This window comes from Giraffa tippelskirchi, chromosome X (assembly GCF_054371585.1).
Source record: "Giraffa tippelskirchi isolate mGirTip1 chromosome X, T2T-mGirTip1v1.2.pri, whole genome shotgun sequence".
Taxonomy (NCBI): domain Eukaryota; kingdom Metazoa; phylum Chordata; class Mammalia; order Artiodactyla; family Giraffidae; genus Giraffa; species Giraffa tippelskirchi.
Window position 1 is genome coordinate 26398399 of NC_137289.1, and position 20319 is coordinate 26418717.

Consider the following 20319-nt stretch of genomic DNA (forward strand, 5'->3'; position numbering starts at 1 on the left):
CACAATAGAAGTATGTAAAAGGTATGGTGGTGGCACAAAGCATGGAATAATCACTTCTCTTTGAGGAGTGTGGTAAGAAAGACTAATCGATTCTTCTGAGGCTTTGGGGATCACAAAAATTAGAGAAGACTTTGATGAGGAGTTATTGAGATGATTCTTGAAGAATGAGTGAGAATGTCTTAAATGATAGGTAAGGGCATTCTAGGCCTAAAGAGCAAAGTATACAGAGGCATAAAAGTGAGAAAAAGCAGTATATGACGTTTAGATAAAGTATGATGAGATAATAGAGAGAGATGGAAATGGGGAAGATTATGAGATGCTCACTACAGAGGGCTTGTACACCATCAAGTGAGCTTCATACTATAGTAATGCAGAGATAAGGATTAATATAACTTCCAGCCATATTCCTAAAAAATGTTAAAATTTTAAGTTGGCAAACATTGTATAAAGACTTCTGAATTTTTTAGTGGGTGCCAAGTAGAAAACCCTTATACGTATTTTAATGCATATTAAAATTCAATATTTCTCTTCAACGATTTATCTGAAAACTTAAAAGAGCAACTTAAAAAACATTGCTTTGGCTAGCATGGAAAGAGTGACATTAGAATTTCTAGGGTGTTAAGGTTTTCTAAACAAATATTTAAACAACAATATCTGACCACTTTAGCTAAGATGGATAATCCAGTTTAACAATTCTCACAGAGTCTTCCCATCCTTAGTGATTATTGTACTTTATCCTCGATCATATCAACATCTTGTAGTCGCAAAGCGAGTTAAATAAAGAATGGGAAACAAGATTGAAATATTCTGTCACCTTCAAAATCTTGCGAAGTAGAGAATGAGAATGGAGAATGAGGAAACTGGTGATTTCTCTTCAGACTCTAATACAATTCTTTTTCTTTCCAGCTTTATAGAGGTATAATTAACAAAAATTATATTTACTTAAGATGTATAACTTGATGTTTGAGATACATTGTGAAATAATCATCACAATCAAGATACATAGTCATCACCGTACATAGTTACTTTGTGTGTATGAACACTTAAGATCTACCCTCTTAGCAAATTTCTAGTGTACAATAGACTATTGTTAATTACAGTCACATTGCTGTACATTAGATCCCCAGAACTTACTTCATCTGGCACAACTGAAACCCTAGTTCTTACAAGATCCAAGTCTAGAGTGCTATCCATCTATGTTCTAATATTCTGTGTTACTATGACATTTCCATATGCTCTTTTGTTTATTCTTTTAAAAATTATTTATTTATTTACTTTTGGCTGTGCTGGGTCTTCATTGCTGCACGTGGGCTTTCTTTAGTTGTGGCAAGCAGGGGCTACTCTCTAGTTGCCCTACGTGGGCTTCTCATTTCGGTGGCTTCTCTTGTTGCTGAGGATGGTCTCTAGGGCATGCAGGCTCAGTTGTTGTGGTGCACTGGCTTAGCTCCTCTGCAGCATGTGGGATCTTCCTGGATCAGGAATCAAACTCATGTCTCTGGCATTGGCAGGTGGGTTCTTTGCCACTGAGCCACCAGGGAAGCCCCTCTATGTGCTCTTTTAAATTCATTCCCCAAATTAATAACCTATGTATTGAAGCAATGTTACACATTACAGGATTTAGAAAAAGAGCCTTACTGGAAGGCTATTGTTTTTATCTATGATGGCAATCAAGGGTGATTTCTGGCAGTGAATTTCTGGGCCTACCCTACTTTCATGTCAGTAAGAGGTACAATACAGTCATCCTTTCCAGATAAATATTCATTAATAAATATTTGTTAGCTCCCTGTCATATGCTCAGCTCTGTATACTAGGATTAGTAAAAAGCTCCAAGCAAGAAAACACAACACATGCCTTAATAAACAGGAGGAAGTTATGCACTAGCTGTGAAGATTGTATGTATACTCATCAAAAAGCTGGACAACAGCACATGATGTGTGTGTGAGCTAAAGTAATACAGATGATATTATGGAAATTTGTAAAATTTATATGGCTTAATTTCATCTATGAACCATCACTTTTCCTCTGTTGTTCATCATTTCATGAAGATAGTGATAATAACCTACTACCTTCCTTAAGGGGACAATTAGAAAGATAAATGAACTAACCTTTGTAAAGGGGTTTGAACTCAGAGAGAAGAAGATATTAGAAAAATACAATGAAAAGGAACTTATAAATCAGGGCTGATTTGGTTATAACGGAAAGAATAATAAATCATTCCTTTGTTTACTTTCATCTTGTGTATTTAACAATTAAGCCTTTTAAAATGCCTGGTATTTAAACTGGCAAAAATAACAGTAAATTGCCCAAAACATGAGCTTTTTAAACACAGTGCCTGTTTTTAGCCATGCCTTCATTTTAAAAAGGTCCTTTAATAATAGTCTGAAATAATAGAGGAAAACACTGAATGTGTCTGCTCCTGCTGCTAAGTCGCTTCAGTCGTGTCCGACTCTGTGCGACCCCATAGACGGCAGCCCACCAGGCTCCCTCGTCCCTGGGATTCTCCAGGCAAGACCACTGGAGTGGGTTGCCATTTCCTTCTACAGCGCATGAAAGTGAAAAGTGAAAGTGAAGTCGCTCAGTCGTGTCCGACTCTTAGTGACTCCATGGACAGCAGCCTATCAGGCTCCTCCGTCCATGGGAGTTTCCAGGCAAGAGTACTGGAGTGGGGTGCCATTGCCTTCTCCATAGGGGGAAAGGAGAGGAAGAAATTGCCTTGGTTTTAAATTTTTTGAAATTTCTAAAATACCTTTTCCATCAGGATTCACTATAAGAGTATTTACCTATTTAAAATTAATTATAAAGTGTTTTGTTTCCCCTAGAGTGATCTTCAAGGACCCAAGCCTAATATCACCAACAGTTCTTCTGATTACTGAAGGAGAATGATTCTTTTGAACAGGTATGGTGTGGGGTTCTGAATGTGATTATTTTTTGGCAGTTTATGTCGTGTGTTCCACAGATACATCAACTTCAAGACTCTAAATGGTGTCTTTGAGCTATATATTTTTAAACCAAAGCTTCAACTCACATATGTGGGACTGAACATTTCTTTCTTTAATCCTCGGTTCCTTCCCTCCCTTCCTTCCTGTCTTCCTTTTCCTTTTGCAACTCAGCTGAAGAATGTTGATTTATTCAGACACCTTTGTTCACAGGACATAATCAGTCACCAACCTGTGTAAAGCACCTTTTCGGTCTGTTTGTACATTGGCTCATTCATTTACTTATTAACTTCATTCATTCACTCATTCATTCATACACTCTATTTTAACTTCACTTTCTAATTCCTTTCCTCTTTATATATATAGATAAGCATTATATTTAATGTATTTTTTGTTTAAATGTATGCTTTGAAAACATATGGTGTTATTTTGTATATGTTTATAATTTATCTAAATGGCATTAATTTTAAATAATTGTTAAAACTGACAGCACTTTTCATGTGTCAGACACTGTTCTAAGCACCTTTATATGTACAAAGTGATTTAATCATCACAGAATTATTATGGTGTAAGTACTGTTATTATCCACATAAATAGAAGAGGAAACTAAGACACAGAAAATTTAAGTAACTTGGCCAAGATCATACACACAACTAGAAAGAAGAGCTGGGGAAAAAAAAACACATGCCTGGATATCAGATCCATACTCTTAACAACCTGTCAAATTGCATCTTGTCATGTATGTTTAAACTGTTTTTGTTTTAGAGTTCGTCTCTGTTGCTATGTGCATGTGCCAAATCACTGCAGTCATGTCCGATTCTTTGCAACCCTATGGACAGTAGCCCTCCAGGCTCCTCTGCCTATGGGATTCTCCAGGCAAGAATACTGGAGTGGGTTGCCATGCCCTCCTCCAGGGGATCTTCCCAACCCAGGAATCAAACCCACGTCTTTTATGTCTCCTGCATTGGCAGACAGGTTCTTTACCACTCACGCCACCTGGGAAGCCCTTTTATAAGTTTAGGCAACTTTTTGTCTTAATTCTCATCAATGGTTCCAAGTTGATCTTGAGTACACTAGCATGTATGGATAAGACAGAGGTAGCGGTCAGGATGGGTGTAGCCAAAGGGACCCTGAGAAATATTCTATAGGAATGTGTCAGTGATATTTCTTAATTTATACTTAATAACAAAGTCATTTTGAAACTGTTCCAAAATAGGAAATTTCTGGTGATTTATGCACAACTGAAAAAACCTGTATTAGTTTGGTAGGGCTGCCATAACAAAGTACCACAGACTAGGTAGGTTAATAACAGAAATTGATTTTCTCACAACTATAGAGGCTAGAAGTCCAAGCTCAAAGTGCCAGCAGGTGTTGGTATCTTCTGAGGGCCTTAAGAGAAGGATTTGTTCCAATCCACTCTCCTTGGTTGCAGGTAGCTGTCTCCTCCCTATGTCTTCACAGGTCTTCACTCTGTATGTCTGTGTCCAAATTTCATCTTCTTGTAAGGACTCCAGTCATTGGATTATGGCCCAGCCTAATGACCTCATTTTAACTTAATTACCTCTTTAAAGTTTCTCTCTTCAAATACGAGCACATTGTTAAGGTACTACTGGTTAGGACTGCCAACATATGAATTTGAAGGGGACACAGTCCAGCTCACAACAACATGTAAGGGACATAGCTAGACCATGGCTTTACTATGTATTAAAGCTAATGTTGCTTTTATGAAAATATTATAAGATGATTCTTTCAACAAACGTATACTGGAAATCTGTTATGTGCCAAGAACTAGACTAAGAAACCAGAGAATGAGAATTTGGTGAATAAGTAATTTCCAGATGATGAGGCTGCCATTATTACCATTATTGCCGAGGAAAATTTCAGAATCACATTGGGATAGCATTTTCAAAGCAGAATGGATTCAAAGCAGGGGTTTTTTTCTCTCCATGATGCTATATTTCTTTGAAATCATGTTTTCTCTCCCCTTCTGGATCTCTTTAAACTTAAATTCCTCACACAATCTGTTCACCACAATAATCCTGACCCTCAGTCAAATGTCACTCCTTTTTAAACGACTTACTCCTGCACTCTTTCTTTTACCAGTTGACCTGGTAGTGGTTGATTAATTCATAAGCACCCAGATTATACTTAAGCTCTGTGCCAACAGAAGCACATTGTATCCAGCCTTGTAAGCTAAAGATGAAAACATGCACCTTAGATCCGAAAGAGCAAAGAGCAAGAGTAAAAGGTTGAACTTGTTTTAATATTACAAGGCAATGAATTTTCACAGCATTTAGATTCTAATCTGTTTCATGATTCAGTATATCTGAGGTTAACCAGAGCCATAATCAAGAAAGAAGAGGGCATTTGTGTGAGCTGGAAGAAAGTTCAGAAATAATGTAAACAAAGCGTTTACTAGTGGAGAAGGAAATGGCAACTCACTCGAGTATTCTTGCCTGGAGAATCCCAGGGACAGAGGAGCCTGGTGGGCTGCCGTCTGTGGGGTTGCACAGAGTCGGACATGACTGACGCAATGTAGCAGCAGCAGCAGTGCGTACCAGCTCAGTCGTATCTGACTCTGAGACCCTATAGACTGTATGTAGCCCGCCAGGCTCCTCTGTCCATGGAATTCTCCAGGCAAGGATACTGGAATGGGTTTCCATTTCCTCCTCCAGGAAATCTTCCGACCCAGGGATTGAACCTATGTCTCCTGCATTGCAGGCAGATTCTTTACCACTGAACCATCTGGGGTTTTACAAATCAAGCATAGTACTTCATAATTGCGTATCCCATAAATAACAGCCAATCTGCTATTGGCCTAGCTGATTGACTGAGTAGCAAGGCAGTTCCAAAGTTGTACTAACAAATGCCTGAGTTTAGAGAAAAATTCCTCCATTTCCCATACAATGGAGTCCCCATGTGTTTTACCTAACATAAACTGGAATAGTTGTTGAAAAGTCCACAGAGTCCAGCTTTTTTAATTGAAAAAAAATATATATATATATATATATACACTCATACATAAAAATGCCAATGCCAAGTTAAATGCTTGAGATTAGACCTATAAAACAGGTTATTCTCAGCAGAGTAGTGTATTATTTTTTGGCTTAGATATTTCCTGTCGACTTACAAAGAATCAATTGTGAATGTCCTGCTTCTAACTTCTTTCAGAGAGGATTTGGCTGAGCTGTTTTTGCTGACTCTTAGTGTAACTATATTCCATTTAAAGAAAGTCGAAGGGAATAAAAGTTTTCTAGCTAAGCAATATTTATAATATGATATAAGCATATCTGATATAAGCAGTTACATTATCTATTTTTTTAACTCCTCAGTCTTCAGCAATATGTGAACCGTGAACTTCCAGATGTTCAAGCTGGTTTTAGAAAAGGCAGAGGAACCAGAGATCAAATTGCCCATATCCGTTGGATCATCGAAAAAGCAAGAGAGTTCCATAAAAGCATCTATTTCTGCTTTATTGACTATGCCAAAATCTTTGACTGTGTGGGTCACAATAAACTGTGGAAAATTCTGAAAGAGATGGGAATACCAGACCATCTGACCTGTCTCTTGAGAAACCTGTATGCAGGTCAGGAAGCAACAGTTAGAACTGGACATGGAACAACAGACTGGTTCCAAATAGGAAAAGGAGTACGTCAAGGCTGTATATTGTCACCCTGCTTATTTAACTTATATGCAGAGTACATCATGAGAAACGCTGGGCTGGAAGAAACACAAGCTGGAATCAAGATTGCCAGGAGAAATATCAATAACCTCAGATATGCGGATGACACCACCCTTATGGCAGAGAGTGAAGAAGAACTAAAGAGCCTGTTGATGAAGGTGAAGGAGGAGAGTGAAAAAGTTGGCTTAAAGCTCAACGTTCAGAAAACTAAGATCATGGCATCTAGTCCCATCGCTCCATGGGAAATAGATGGGGAAACAGTGGAAACAGTGTCAGACTTTATTTTTCTGGGCTCCAGAATCACTGCTGATGGTGACTGCAGCCATGAAATGAAAAGACGCTTACTCCTTGGAAGGAAGGTTATGGCCAACCTAGATAGCATATTTAAAAGCAGAGACATTACTTTGCCAACAAAAGTCCGTCTAGTCAAGGCTATGGTTTTTCCAGTGGTCATGTATGGATGTGAGAGTTGGATGGTGAAGAAAGCTGAGCGCCGCAGAATTGATGCTTTTGAACTGTGATGTTGAAGAAGACTCTTGAGAGTCCCTTGGACTGCAAGGAGATCCAATCAATCCATCCTAAAAGAGATCAATCCTGGGTGTTCATTGGAAGGTCTTATGTTGAAGCTGAAACTCCAATACTTTGGGCACCTCATGCGAAGGGTTGACTCATTGGAAAAGACCCTAATGCTGGGTAGGATTGGGGGCAGGAGGAGAAGGGGATGACAGAGGATGAGATGGCTGGATGGCATCACCGACTCGATGAACATGGGTGTGGGTAGACTCCGGGAGTTGGCGATGGACAGAGAGGCCTGGCGTGCTGCAATTCATGGGGTCGCAGAGAGTCGGACACGACTGAGCGACTGAACTGAACTGAACTGTCTCAGAGCTCACTTGTTTCTAAACCTAACCATTAGCATACTGCCTTTCATGCCACAAACATTTTGATTATGTAATAGATATTATTTTTAAGTTTTCTTTGATTTCAAATAATTGTATTAAAATATTTGAGCTATATGGAAGGACATTTTCAGACTCTAATAAGAAAAATTACATTGGACCAGAGCAGGGGAATGCTGTAATTAAAGGAGCATATGCATTCAAATTAATTTTCTAGTCAGACTTGTTACACATTTTATTGCAATCCTTATCAGCCATTCCTCACGGGTATGAGTTAAAATAACAATGATTTGCACTAGGAATATTAAACACAGTATCAAAAATTATTTTAAATAACTACATTTAGTAAAAACAATATTAAACTGCATTTAAAAATATATGAGTAGTGAATAAGCTTGTAAACATTCTTTTTCTAGCCTTTAACACTTATTTTAATATCTAGCATACTCACTCTCTGGAGTGGGTAACACACGCTAGGATGGATTAACTCAAGATTATTTAAATTGATTTTTCTGTTTATCAACTCTTATTCAGCAAATGGCAAGCTTGCTGACACAGTGGTGTACTCTGCTTGACTATGCTAAAGCCTTTGACTATGTGGCCCACAACAAAATACAGAGAATTCTTAAAGAGATGGGAATATCAGCCCATCTAACCTGCCTCCTGAGAAGCCTGCATCCAGGTCAAGAAGCAACAGTTCGTACTGGACATGGGACAATGGACTGGTTCCAAATTGGGAAAGGGGTATGTCAAGGCTGTATATTGTCACCCTGCTTATTTAACTTATATGTTTACTACATCATGCAAAATGCCGGGCTGGATGAAGCACAAGCTGAAATCAAGATTGCTGGGAGAAATATCAACAACCTCAGATACGCACATGATACCACTCTAATGGCAGAAAGTGAAGAGGAATTAAAGAGCCTCTTGAGGGTGAAAGAGGAGAGTGAAAAAGCTGGTTTAAAACTCAACATTCAAGAAACCAAGATCATGATATCCAGTCCCATCACTTCATGGCAAACAGATGAGAAAGTGGAAACAGTGACAGATTTTATTTTCTTGGGCTCCAAAATCACTGCAGATGGTGACCGCAGCTGTGAAATTAAAAGACACTTGCTCTTTGGAAGAAAAGCTATAACAAACCCAGACAGTGTATTAAAAAGCAGAGACATCACTTTGCCACCAACGGTGCATATAGTCAAAGCAATGGTTTTTCCAGTAGTCATGCATGGATGTGAGAGTTGGACCATTAAAGAAGGCTGAGCACCGAAGAATTGATGCTTTCGAATTGTGATGCTGGAGAAGACTGAAGCGACTTAGCAGCAGCAGCAGAAACATGATCAAGTGGATTAAGTTTAACAAAATTTTTAAATAGGTTTCCTTTCATCAAGAGCATGAATGTGCTATCTTTTCTACAGCTAACTCTTCCTAATGTGTTCTTTTCCATTTCCCTCAAGGCTACTCCAGAACCTTTACTGAATTATCATGCTTCTTTATTTTCGAGTTCTTTTCCACTGATTTCCTCTGTTTGGCATGTAGAAATAAATGGGATTGTCCATTTATAAAACACCTCCCTTGAGCTGGTAATTCCTCAAGCTACTGCCCTCTTTTCCTCTTTTCTCTCAAGCTACTTGAAAGACTATTCATCTCTGGAAGCTCTCCACTTGTTTTGACTTTCCAATCCACTGCCATAGTTTTTGTCCCAACTACTTCACTGAAACTATTGTCATTGACTCCTTTTTAGTTTTAAACACAGACTCCTTGGTTGCTAAAGCCAGTTGGCCCCTTAAGTACCCCTAATTTGCTCTATCTCTAGCAGTTGATAAAAAAAGTCCTACCATATATTTCTTCCAGAAATTCCTTCTCATATATTTTTTTCCAGATTACTACTTTTCAACTCACTCTCCTACATTCCATCTTATCAATTTTCTTTGCTGCTTTCTTTTCCTCCAACTTCTAAATACTAATATTAACCAAAAGTCTTATCTTTGGCCACCTTTTCCAAACATCCCTTTGGTGTTTAAAAGTTTTTCCAAAGAAATCATGCAACCAAATGATATTATATGCAATTTAGGTACTGCTGCTGCTGCTGCTAAATCGCATCAGTTGTGTCCGACTCTGTGCGACCCCACAGACGGCAGCCCACCAGGCTCCTCCGTCCCTGGGATTCTCCAGGCAAGAGTACTGGAGTGGGTCGCCAGTGCCTTCTCTGAATTTAGGTACAGATAACTTCAAAATCCATCTCCTCAAACTTGACCTGTGTTTCAGACATATATGAATTTACTAGTAGTATTCACCAAGGGCTTCAAATATAGCAAATCCCAAATCAAACCTATATTTCTTCTATAATCAAAACCTGTTCTTCCTTCTGTATTCCACATGTCATATCATGTCATCTATTTCTTCCCCTCTCAAGCTCCTAGATTAAACATTGACTCTTCACTCCCCTTCAATATCCACATCTAATACTTCACTGATTCAACCAATTATACCTCCTAAATCCCTTTCAAATATTTTTATCCTCCCCATCCCTACTTTTACTATTGAAAGAATTCAGAATATGCCACCCCAAAATATGTTGCTTTGCCATATTGATTATTTTGAGTTGAATGCATTTGAGAAAGGGTAAATGCAGAAAGGTATCTTTGACCTCTCTCCCTTTTTACATAAGAACAAGTCATAAAATACTTCATGAGAAACAGACCCTCTCTGTATCAGGAAGAGAAGAATATTTTTATCACCCAAGACTGGGAGTTGATGCCAAAATGGATCTGTATAAAAAACCTACGAAAATAATTCTTGTCTTCTGTGTTTCCCCTGTATATTTCCTACTCACTGTCCTCAAATTTACTGCCTTTAGCTCAAACCCTTTTGTCTCATCTCTTTCTTACAAATGTTTATATAAGCTCTTAGTCCTAACTGCTTCTTTGGGTCTTCATTTTTCTTAGGAAGACGCTTATGTGCACATGAGAATATTTTTTAAAATTTATATGCTTTTCTCCTATTAATCTGTCTTGTGTCCATGTAATTCTTAGGCTCAATCACAGAACCTAGGAGGTAGAAGAAGTGTTTCTTCCCTTAACACTATCTTATCATTTCTCCTACTGAACTATTTATTGAAATAGCTTCATTATTGATTACCTTATTAATATATTCTCTTTTTTCTAGACCATTTTCCCAATTATCACCATAGTTATATTTTTAAATATAATAGATTTGTGGGACTTCCTGCTTAGGGTGCACATGAAGTATCAGCTCTGAGGTAATACTCTGTGAGCTTGGGGTGCCATTCTTAAATATGCCTCCTATACACTTGTGGAATAATACTTTTATTATTATATATTATTTATAACAAAGTCCTTTCTACCATACCTGAGTTTGTGCTAATGAAATGACTCTTGGCTGTCCCTAGTTAGCTTCAGGATGGGGGTAACACTCCCAGAAGAACCAACTATGTAGTTAGAAGATTGGAACTTTCAGCCTTATCCTCAGTCCCCAGAGAGGGTAGAGGGCTAGAGACTGAGTTCAGTCACTAATGACCAATGATTTAATCAACCATGCTTATGTAATAAGACTTCATTGAATAATCTTGAATAACAAAGTTTGAGGATCTTCTGGATTGGTAAATGTACTGGCATGGTGGCATGCCTGGACAAGGCATAGAATCTCTGCTCCCCAGTCATCCCCCATACTTTGCCCTATGTATCTCTTCCATTTGGCTGTTTCTGAGTTTTATCTTTTATAATAGAACTATATTTGGCATAGCACTTTCTGGAGTTCTAGTATCATTCTAACAAATTATCTAACCTGAAGGGGGCTCATGAGAACCTTCAGATTTACAGTTGTTTGGTAAGAAGTGCAGGTGGACCCTGGGACTTGTGACTGGAATCTGAAGTAAAGATGGTAGACTGAGCCCTCAACTTGTGAGGTCTACACTAACTTAGCACAATTAGTGTCAGAGTTAAATTATATTCTGGGACACTCAGTTGATGCTGAAGAAATGAAAACTGCTATTGAAACAATATATTTAATATCAGAAAAATAAAACAGCATTTGATGCCAGAAATGGGGGGTTTTCTAGAATGTCCCTGACTCACAGAAACATGTGGCTTGGGAAGAGAAAGAATTAAAAGGTGAAGGGTAAGGAACTTCTGATTCATCAGTTCAGTTCAGTTCAGTTGTTCAGTCGTGTCCGACTCTTTGCGACCCCAAGAACTGCAGTACGCCAGGCCTCCCTGTCCATCACCAACTCCTGGAGTTTACCCAAACTCATGTCCATTGAGTCTGTGATGCCATCCAGCCATCTCATCCTCTGTCGTCCCCTTCTCCTCCTGCCCCCAATCCTTCCCAGCATCAGGGTCTTTTCCAGTGAGTCAACTCTTTGCATGAGATGGCCAAAGTATTGGAGTATCAGCTTGAACATCAGTCTTTCCAATGAACACCCAGGACTGATCTCCTTTAGGACGGACTGGTTGGATCTCCTTGCAGTCCAAGGGACTCTCAAGAGTCTTCTCCAACACCACATTTCAAAAGCATCAGTTCTTCGGCACTCAGCTTTCTTCACAGTCCAACTCTCACATCCATACATGACTACTGGAAAAACCATAGCCTTGACTAGATGGACCTTTGTTGGCAAAGTAATGTCTCTGCTTTTTAATATGCTATCTAGGTTGGTCATAACTTTCCTTCCAAGGAGTAAGTGTCTTTTAATTTCATGGCTGCAATCACCATCTGCAGTGATTTTGGAGCCCCCTCAAAACAAAGTCTGATACTGTTTCCACTGTTTCCCCATATATTTGCCATGAAGTGATGGGACCAGATGCCATGATCTTAGTTTTCTGAATGTTGAGCTTTAAGCCAGCTTTTTCACTCTCCTCTCTCACTTTCATCAAGAGGCTCTTTAGTTCTTCTTCACTTTCTGCCATAAGGGTGGTGTCATCTGCATATCTGAGGTTATTGATATTTGTCCCAGCAATCTTGATTCCAGCTTGTGTTTCTTCTAGCCCGTTTCTCATGATGTACTCTGCATATAAGTTAAATAAGCAGGGTGACAATATACAGCCTTGATGTACTCCTTTTCCTATTTGGAACCAGTCTGTTGTTCCATGTCCAGTTCTAACTGTTGCTTCCTGACCTGCGTACAGGTTTCTCAGGTAGCTACAAAGTGAACCGTGGTATGGGAGAGCAGTTGTGTTCTAATCAATTGCTAAAGGTAAAAGTTATCAATGGAATCTAACAAAAGGCCCCTAGATTTGACTGCTTCTGAGGAGGTAAAATAGAAGGTGGGAAAAAGATGTTTCTGGAACTCTGTGATATGGGAGCCACAGTCACTGTGGTACCAAAATCTGTTGGATAAAGCCTAATGCAGGCTACAGTTAGATTGAGAGAATATAGAAACACAAAAATTGACACAATTAACATGAAAGTTTGGATGAAAATTGGTATGTTTAAACAGACTTTATGGAAAGGATTCTTGTCTCCTTTACTTGACTGTTTTATGGGAAAGGATTTAGTGTCTGACTGGGGAGCATTTATTCTACTTAGTACCATAAAATCAAAACCTGTTGAGGAAGTAGAAAGAGAGGTTATAATTAGAGATGCAAGGATTGATAGGATTAAAGGGAAAGTTTGGACAAAAATTAGTGTGTTTGAACAGGCTTTATGTGAAGTAGTTGTGTCTCTTTCACTGAATATAATATGTAATATAGGAATGGATATTGTGGCTGACCAAAGAACAGTTCCTCTACCTAGCATTGTAAAACAGAAGGCATGCAAATCTGCCCTTCAACCAATATTAATTGGACATGTTAAATAAAAATGAAGAAGTTTCCTGAGACACAATGTATACAATCAGACATGGAGTGCTGGGACAGACAGAGTCTTTGTACAAGAGCCATACATGGAGCCTAGACTGGGTTCATGGCAGAAATGAACAATGACTTACAACAATGACTACTGGAACTTAGGACTAGAGAATTTTAATTTGAGGGGTAATTACTAACTTGTAATCAATATTAACTGAAACTGCTCTTATGATTGAAGGACAAAAATAATTTTGAAACTGGAAATATCCAAAATGTCATGGGTGATTTTGGAGAAAAGTTCTAATGGAAGGGCAGTGCCCAGAAAAGTTCCATCATAAAATGGAAATGATTTATACTATTGAGAAAATGCAGGGATATGATTCCATGAAATGAATGGATATAGGGCAACTGCAGTAATACAGAGATAGGCTAAATCTAGACACGTTCCTCTTGCCACCTTTGAGGCCTAAAATGCCAATAAGAGTTGTTCTGTTTGCCAGAAAGAGAGATAGACTGCAGATGCTTGGTGAGAAAATGGGGTTTAAAGTAGTTTAAATTCATACAATGGCTAGTAGCCTCAGAGTGTTACCTAGGGATCCCAACAGAAATAGACCTTGAGTCTGGGCTAAGCTTTGCTCACCCAGTATTAGACGCACATGTTTACTTAGAGTACTATAAAAGAGCTGAAACAGAAGATATTGTAACAATTTGGACCTCTGAGTCACATTTCTTCAGACAAGGAGCACATTTTACAGCCCATAATGTCCAACAAGAGGCAAAGAAATATTCTCCTGAGAGTAACAGCTTGATAAAGATTTGGTGCTGCTAACTGAAACACCAGTTGTCTAAAATGGGAAGATATACAGGCATCAAGGGCTGACTTATGTGCTTTGGGAATATGTGCTCACCCTCAATATGAGGGCTGCTAAGGGAATGTCCCCATTAAATTCTCACGTATTTCTCTGGGTCTGCAGAAGAGGAGAAGGAGGAAGATGCTGGCATGACTATGCAGTTCTTCCCAGGAGGGGAGGATGCTGGTATGATGACTACACTTTTTCTATCCCGCATTTCAAACTTGGAGGAGCATTCTCTGGTGCAGGGTCCCAAAGTGGGTTCATCTTTACTGTGTGCCAATAAATTATAATCTACAATTACCACCAGGGAAGTTTAGACTCTTTGTGTTCAGGGAACAACAAGCCAGAATAGAAGTTATTGTTTGGAGCAGAAGTAACTGATAATGATAATAAGAGAGAGAAAACAGGGCTGCTCTTACACAATGGGGAAAGGGAAGAATATATTTGGAATCCAATGGATCCATCTGGGTCCCTATTTGTATTATATTTCCTTGCCCCGATGTAACTAACTGGACACATGCAACAACTCCTACAAGCTAAGGATATGATTACTAGGGCTTAGACTCTTCAGGCATGAAGTTTTGAGTGATACCACATTGACCCCCAAGACCTTTAAGATGATAGCTAAGGATGAGGGCAATTTAGAATGAATAAATAATGGAGGAGGGAAAAGATGAGAACTTGAGACCAACTACAATAGGAACTCTAGTTTGTCCCACTAGCATCTCTCTTCTAAGTCTCATCAGGAAGAGAGGTTCAAGGGAACTGTGGAGGAGCTGTTTCCCTGATCTTGCATGGAGAAGTGCATCTGTGCAATGCAGGTGGTGAGCTGTGGCCTTGTTGAAGGTGCCCACTTCACATTGTCCCTTCAAGAGAACCTACTGCAGGATAGTGACCTCAGCATCATGACAGCATAAGATGAGCCATCTTTTAATCCCCTCCTTTTAAACAACAAATCATATGTCCATTTGCAAACAAAAGTGCCTTTGTAAAAGCTGTTGGATCTAGTACATACACCAAGGGACCTAGAAAGAGTCTCACCCACCTGTGCATCAGGTAATAGGCATACAGACATTGGTGAGGACTGGAAACAGCAGAGCCAGTGAACCTGCCTAGATCCTTCTCTGGGAAAAACAAAACCTGTACAACAAAAGAAACACTCAAAAACTAAAATGGCAACCTATGGGATGAGAGAAAATATTTGCAAATCACACTTTGAATAAGGGGTTAGTCCAGTCCCATCACTTCATGGCAAATAGATGGGGAAACACTGGAAAAAGTGGCTGACTTTATTTTTCTGGGCTCCAGAATCACTGCAAATGGTGACTGCAGCCATGAAATTAAAAGACGCTTACTCCTTGGAAGGAAAGTTATGACCAACCAAGATAGAATATTAAAAAGTATAGACATTACTTCGCCAACAAAGGTCCGTCTAGTCAAGGCTATGGTTTTTCCAGTGGTCATGTATGGACGTGAGAGTTGGACTATAAGGAAAGCTGAGCGCTGAAGAATTGATGCTTTTGAACTGTGGTGTTGGAGAAGACTCTTGAGAGTCCCTTGGACTGCAGGGAGATCCAACCAGTCCATCCCAAAGCAGATAGGTCCTGGGTGTTCACTGGAAGGACTGATGTTGAAGCTGAAACTCCAGTACTTTAGCCATCTCATGCGAAGAGCTGACTCACTGGAAAAGACCCTGATGCTGGGAAAGATTGAGGGCAGGAGGAGAAGGGGGCAACAGAGGATGAGATGGCTGGATGGCATCACCGACTTGATGGACATGGGTTTGGGTGGACTCAAGGAGTTAGTGATGGACAGGGAGGCCTGGTGTGCTGTGGTTCATGTGGTCACAAAGAGTCGGACATGACTGAGTGACTGAACTGATCCAAAATATGTAAAGAACTCATACAATTCAGTAACAAAGAACATGCATGCATGCATGCTAAGTCGCTTCAGTTGTGTCCGACTCTTTGCGACCCCATGGACTGCAGCCCACCAGACTCCTCTGTCCATGGTATTCTCCAGGCAAGAATACTGGAGTGGGTTGCCATTCCCTTCTCCAGGGGATCTTCCCGACCCAGGGGTCGAACCCAGGTCTCTTATGAAAAAACATAATCTGATTAAAAAATGGGCAGAGTGATTAAGTAAACACTTTCCCAAAGACAGCCAAATAGCCAACAGCTACAGGAAAAGATGCTCAACATCAATAATCACTAGGGAAATGCAAATCAAAACTACAATGAGGTATCACCTCACATCTTTTAGAATAGTATCATCAAGAACACACGAGATAACAAATGTTGTCCAGGATGTGGAGAAAAGGGACCTCTTATACACTGTTGGAAATGCAAATTGGCTCAGCCTCTATGGTTGACATTCCTCCACTCCTAGGTATAAACCTAAAGTATATACCCAAAGCAGGATATTGAAAAGATATAGCAGCCCTATGCTTATTGCAGCGTTATTCACAACAGCCAAGATATAGAAACAACTTATGCCTGTCAATAGATGAATGGATAAAGATTGGTGCATATATAGTCAATGGAGTATTAGTTATGAGAAAGAGGGAAATTCTGCCATTTGCAACAACATAAATGGAACTTAAGGGCATTATGCTAAGTGAGATAAGTAAGACGGTGGAAGACAAAATACTGTATGATATTTATATATGGAATTTAAAAAGCTGAACTTGTAAAAACAGAATGGTAGTTACCAGGGGTTGGTGGGTGGGGGAATTTGGGAGATGCAGTTAAGGGTGTATGTGTGGGCGTGCTCAGTCACATCTGACTCTTTGCAACCCCATGGACTGTAGCCTGCCAGGCTCCTCGTCCATGGGATTTTTCCTGCAAAAATACTGGAGCAGATTGCCATTTCATCCTCCAGAGAATCTTCCTGATGCAGGAAATCCTGTGTCTCCTGCATTGCAGGTAGATTCTTTACATTGAGCCACCCCAGGGAGACCCAGTTTAAGGGATCAAATTTGAAACCAATCGGTAAATAAGTCTTAGAGAACTAATACACAGCCTAATGATTATAGATGACAATAATGCATTATAAACTTCAAAGTTGCTGAGACTAGATCTTAATTGTTCCTACCACAGAAAAGAAATGATAGTTATGTGACTTGATAAAAAACATAAATGATCTTAATGTATATTGTTAAGTGAAAGAAGCCAGTCACAAAAGACTACATACTGTATGATTCCAATTACATGATATTCTAGAAAAGGTAAATTTTTAGCGATATTAAAAAACTAGAGGTTGCCATGAGTTGGGGTTGGGAGGGTGGAAGGATTTGAATGAGTAAAGCACAAGAAATTGTTTGTTTAATACAGTGAAACGCTTCTGTATGGTACAATAATGGTGAATACATATCACCATGTCTTTGTCAAAACCCATGGAACATTACAGTACAAAGTACAAACCTTAGCATACGCACCATTTAAAAAATAATTTAGGAGTTCATGAGGATGAAATGAAAAATGTGACAAATGATATTAATTTATTGCAAATATATGAAGCTAATTCACTGAAGGAAGTGGTAAGATACTGACCTAAGTAAGTTGTCAAAAAAAAAAAAAAAACTACCTCAATGAATGCACATTAAACCGACAGAGGAACCTCTAAGAGAAGTGCATTCTCTTTCAGTTCTTGGAGCCAAGAATCCAAAATGAGTCTTGCGAGCCTAAAGTCAAGGTGTTCAACAGTGTTGGCTCCCTCTGGAGGCTCCAGGGAAGAATGTGTTTCTTAGCTTTTCCAGCTACTTGTGACGGCCAGCATTACTTGACTTCTGTTTCTATTGTCACATTGCTTTCTTTTCTTCTGTAGTCAAATCTCCTTCCGCCTCCCTCTTCTAAGGGCATTTGAGGTTACATTTAGGGCTCACCCAGATCAGGAAGATAATCTTCCCATGTCAAAGTTATTAACTTCATGATATCTGCAAATTTCTTTTTGCAATATAAGGTTAACTTCACAGAGACTAGGACATAGATATATTTAGGGCCATTATTCAGCCCAGCACACTAACCATGAGAAAAGACATCAGACATATTCCAGCTGACAGATATTCCACAAAATATCTGGCCAGTAGGCCTCAAAATTGTCAAGGTTATCAAAAACAAGCAAAGTCTGAGAAACTGTCATAGACAAGAGGAATCTAAGAGATGATAACTCCATGTAGTAAAATATCCTAGATGGAATCTCAAAGAGAAAAAGACCATTAGCTAAAAATTAAGGAAATCTGAATAAAGTGGGATTCTGTTAATAATAGTGGTCTATATAGGCTTATTAATTATAAAAATATACTAGATTAATGTAAACTGTTAATAAAAGGGAAATTGGATGTATTGTACATGAGAACTGTGTACTATCTTTACCATTTTTAATAAATCTAAATATATTCTACAATTTTTTTTAAGTTCAACATATTTTATTTATAGTCTGATTTCAATTATGCTTAGAACAATGTAAGTCTAAACAAAGTCCAGAAAGAAGCACATAAAATATTCAAAGTCAATTTTAATTGATGGTTGCTGGTCTAAGACATGATTTTCACATTAAAAACAAATATGTAATTATTATTAATATAAATTAAAATTTCCTTGAATTTTGAAGCTAAAAATGAAATTCCTGTATTGGTGGTCATTGTGTATCATGGATTTACTTTTGATCATAAATGATATTACAACTAGCCACCTTGTACTTAAATCTTGGTTGCACTTCAAATTGTTTCTTTAGGACAGATTCCAAGAAGCAGGTAGAATTACTAATAGATATGATAATTTAAGAAAGATTATATACATTTATTCTCCCATAAGCCAGTTCATTGCAAATTTATCCACTGCTTTTCTGTCTAGCAAGTTTTTCTGAATCTAGAGTTTATTTAAATATCTACCTATATTTTTTCTGATATTTAAGCCTGTTAATATATAATATTAAACTTTCCCATCTTGTACTTATACAGAAGAATTTTAAACTTGGTTGTTAAAAAGGACGGAAATTAGGAGAGTAAAATTATCTTTCCATAATGTTTTGGTTATTCATTCTTAAATTTATTTATTTGCATTGAAAATCTGAAATCGTGAGTAGCTTATTTTTCTTGATCTTTAAACTGAAGAAATATTTCCAAATGAGCACTTGCAGAGATTAAAGTCTGTTTTTGATTCAGGTAACCTCCAACTTCAGATTGAAGTACTCATCAGTTGAAACTAAAAAAAAATATGTCCTTGTGGGAAGCGAGGTTAGGTTCTCATGATAGCTCTGGCAATATCTTGATGACTTCCCCAGTGGATATGTACCTAGGACACAGAAAAATATTCTTTTCAAAGAACAGTGTTTGATCTAGCATAGTTTATGATAAAATGTATTATAACCTATTTATTTTCAATTCATATTTATTTAAGAAAAATTTAGATGTTTGACTAGATCTTTATTGTTTTTTTTTTTTTTCTTTATTGTTAACAACTCTTGACCACATGAAATAATTGTTTTAGTAAGTGGTGTTGCACAGCTAGAGGACGATCTATAAAACTACAGACAATCTTGAAATCACTTGTTTCCATTTGTTCTCCTGGTAACACTAAGAGGTGAAAGTCTCAAGAACCTACTAAAAGTGCTAGACATGTTAAGGCTTAATGGAACACTTTCTTACCATGCTACAAATAAGTGAATTACAGAATCATAGAGTGAGAATGCGATTCTCTGTTGACAATGTTAAACAAATTTGTTTAAAAAGAATTTTATACAAAAGTTTAAAAAATTTTATTCTGGAAAATTTATCTTTCATACTCAATGGATAAGAACAAAGATTATTTGCATGTAGTTAGAAAATTAGTATAGTCCATGTAATAAAGGGTAGCTTAATGGCAGTTGAGAATTCTACCACTGAACCACCCAGGCACCAAAATGGTAGCTTAATGATCTATCATATAACAGTATCAAAATATTATTCCATTCTCACATTGCCTTTATTCTTTGAATTTAAGTCATAAAAGACTAGGTTCTGTTTTCTCAGGATGGAGAGTGGGGAAGTCATTATTTGAGAAGATAACACAATGTATTTTTGAAGTTATATTTAATTTTCAAGCATACTAGCTCTCCTCAGTGTGAACTGGATCAAACCCTCTAATTCTGAACTAATCGGTGCCC

General features: G+C 38.2%; 1 long non-coding RNA gene across 2 annotated transcripts in view; it reads left to right on the forward strand.

Moving 5' to 3' along the window:
• The window catches only part of LOC145535868 (uncharacterized), a 202960-nt gene that overhangs the window by 39918 nt on the left and 142723 nt on the right, over positions 1-20319 (forward strand). Inside the window, exons 4-5 of one of the 2 annotated variants that reach the window (XR_014075520.1) lie at positions 2820-2896; positions 6269-7726. This is a non-coding gene — a long non-coding RNA (uncharacterized LOC145535868). Of the gene's footprint in view, positions 1-2819; positions 2897-6268; positions 7727-20319 lie in introns of those variants that run through there. The other variant, XR_014075521.1, reaches the window with a different exon arrangement.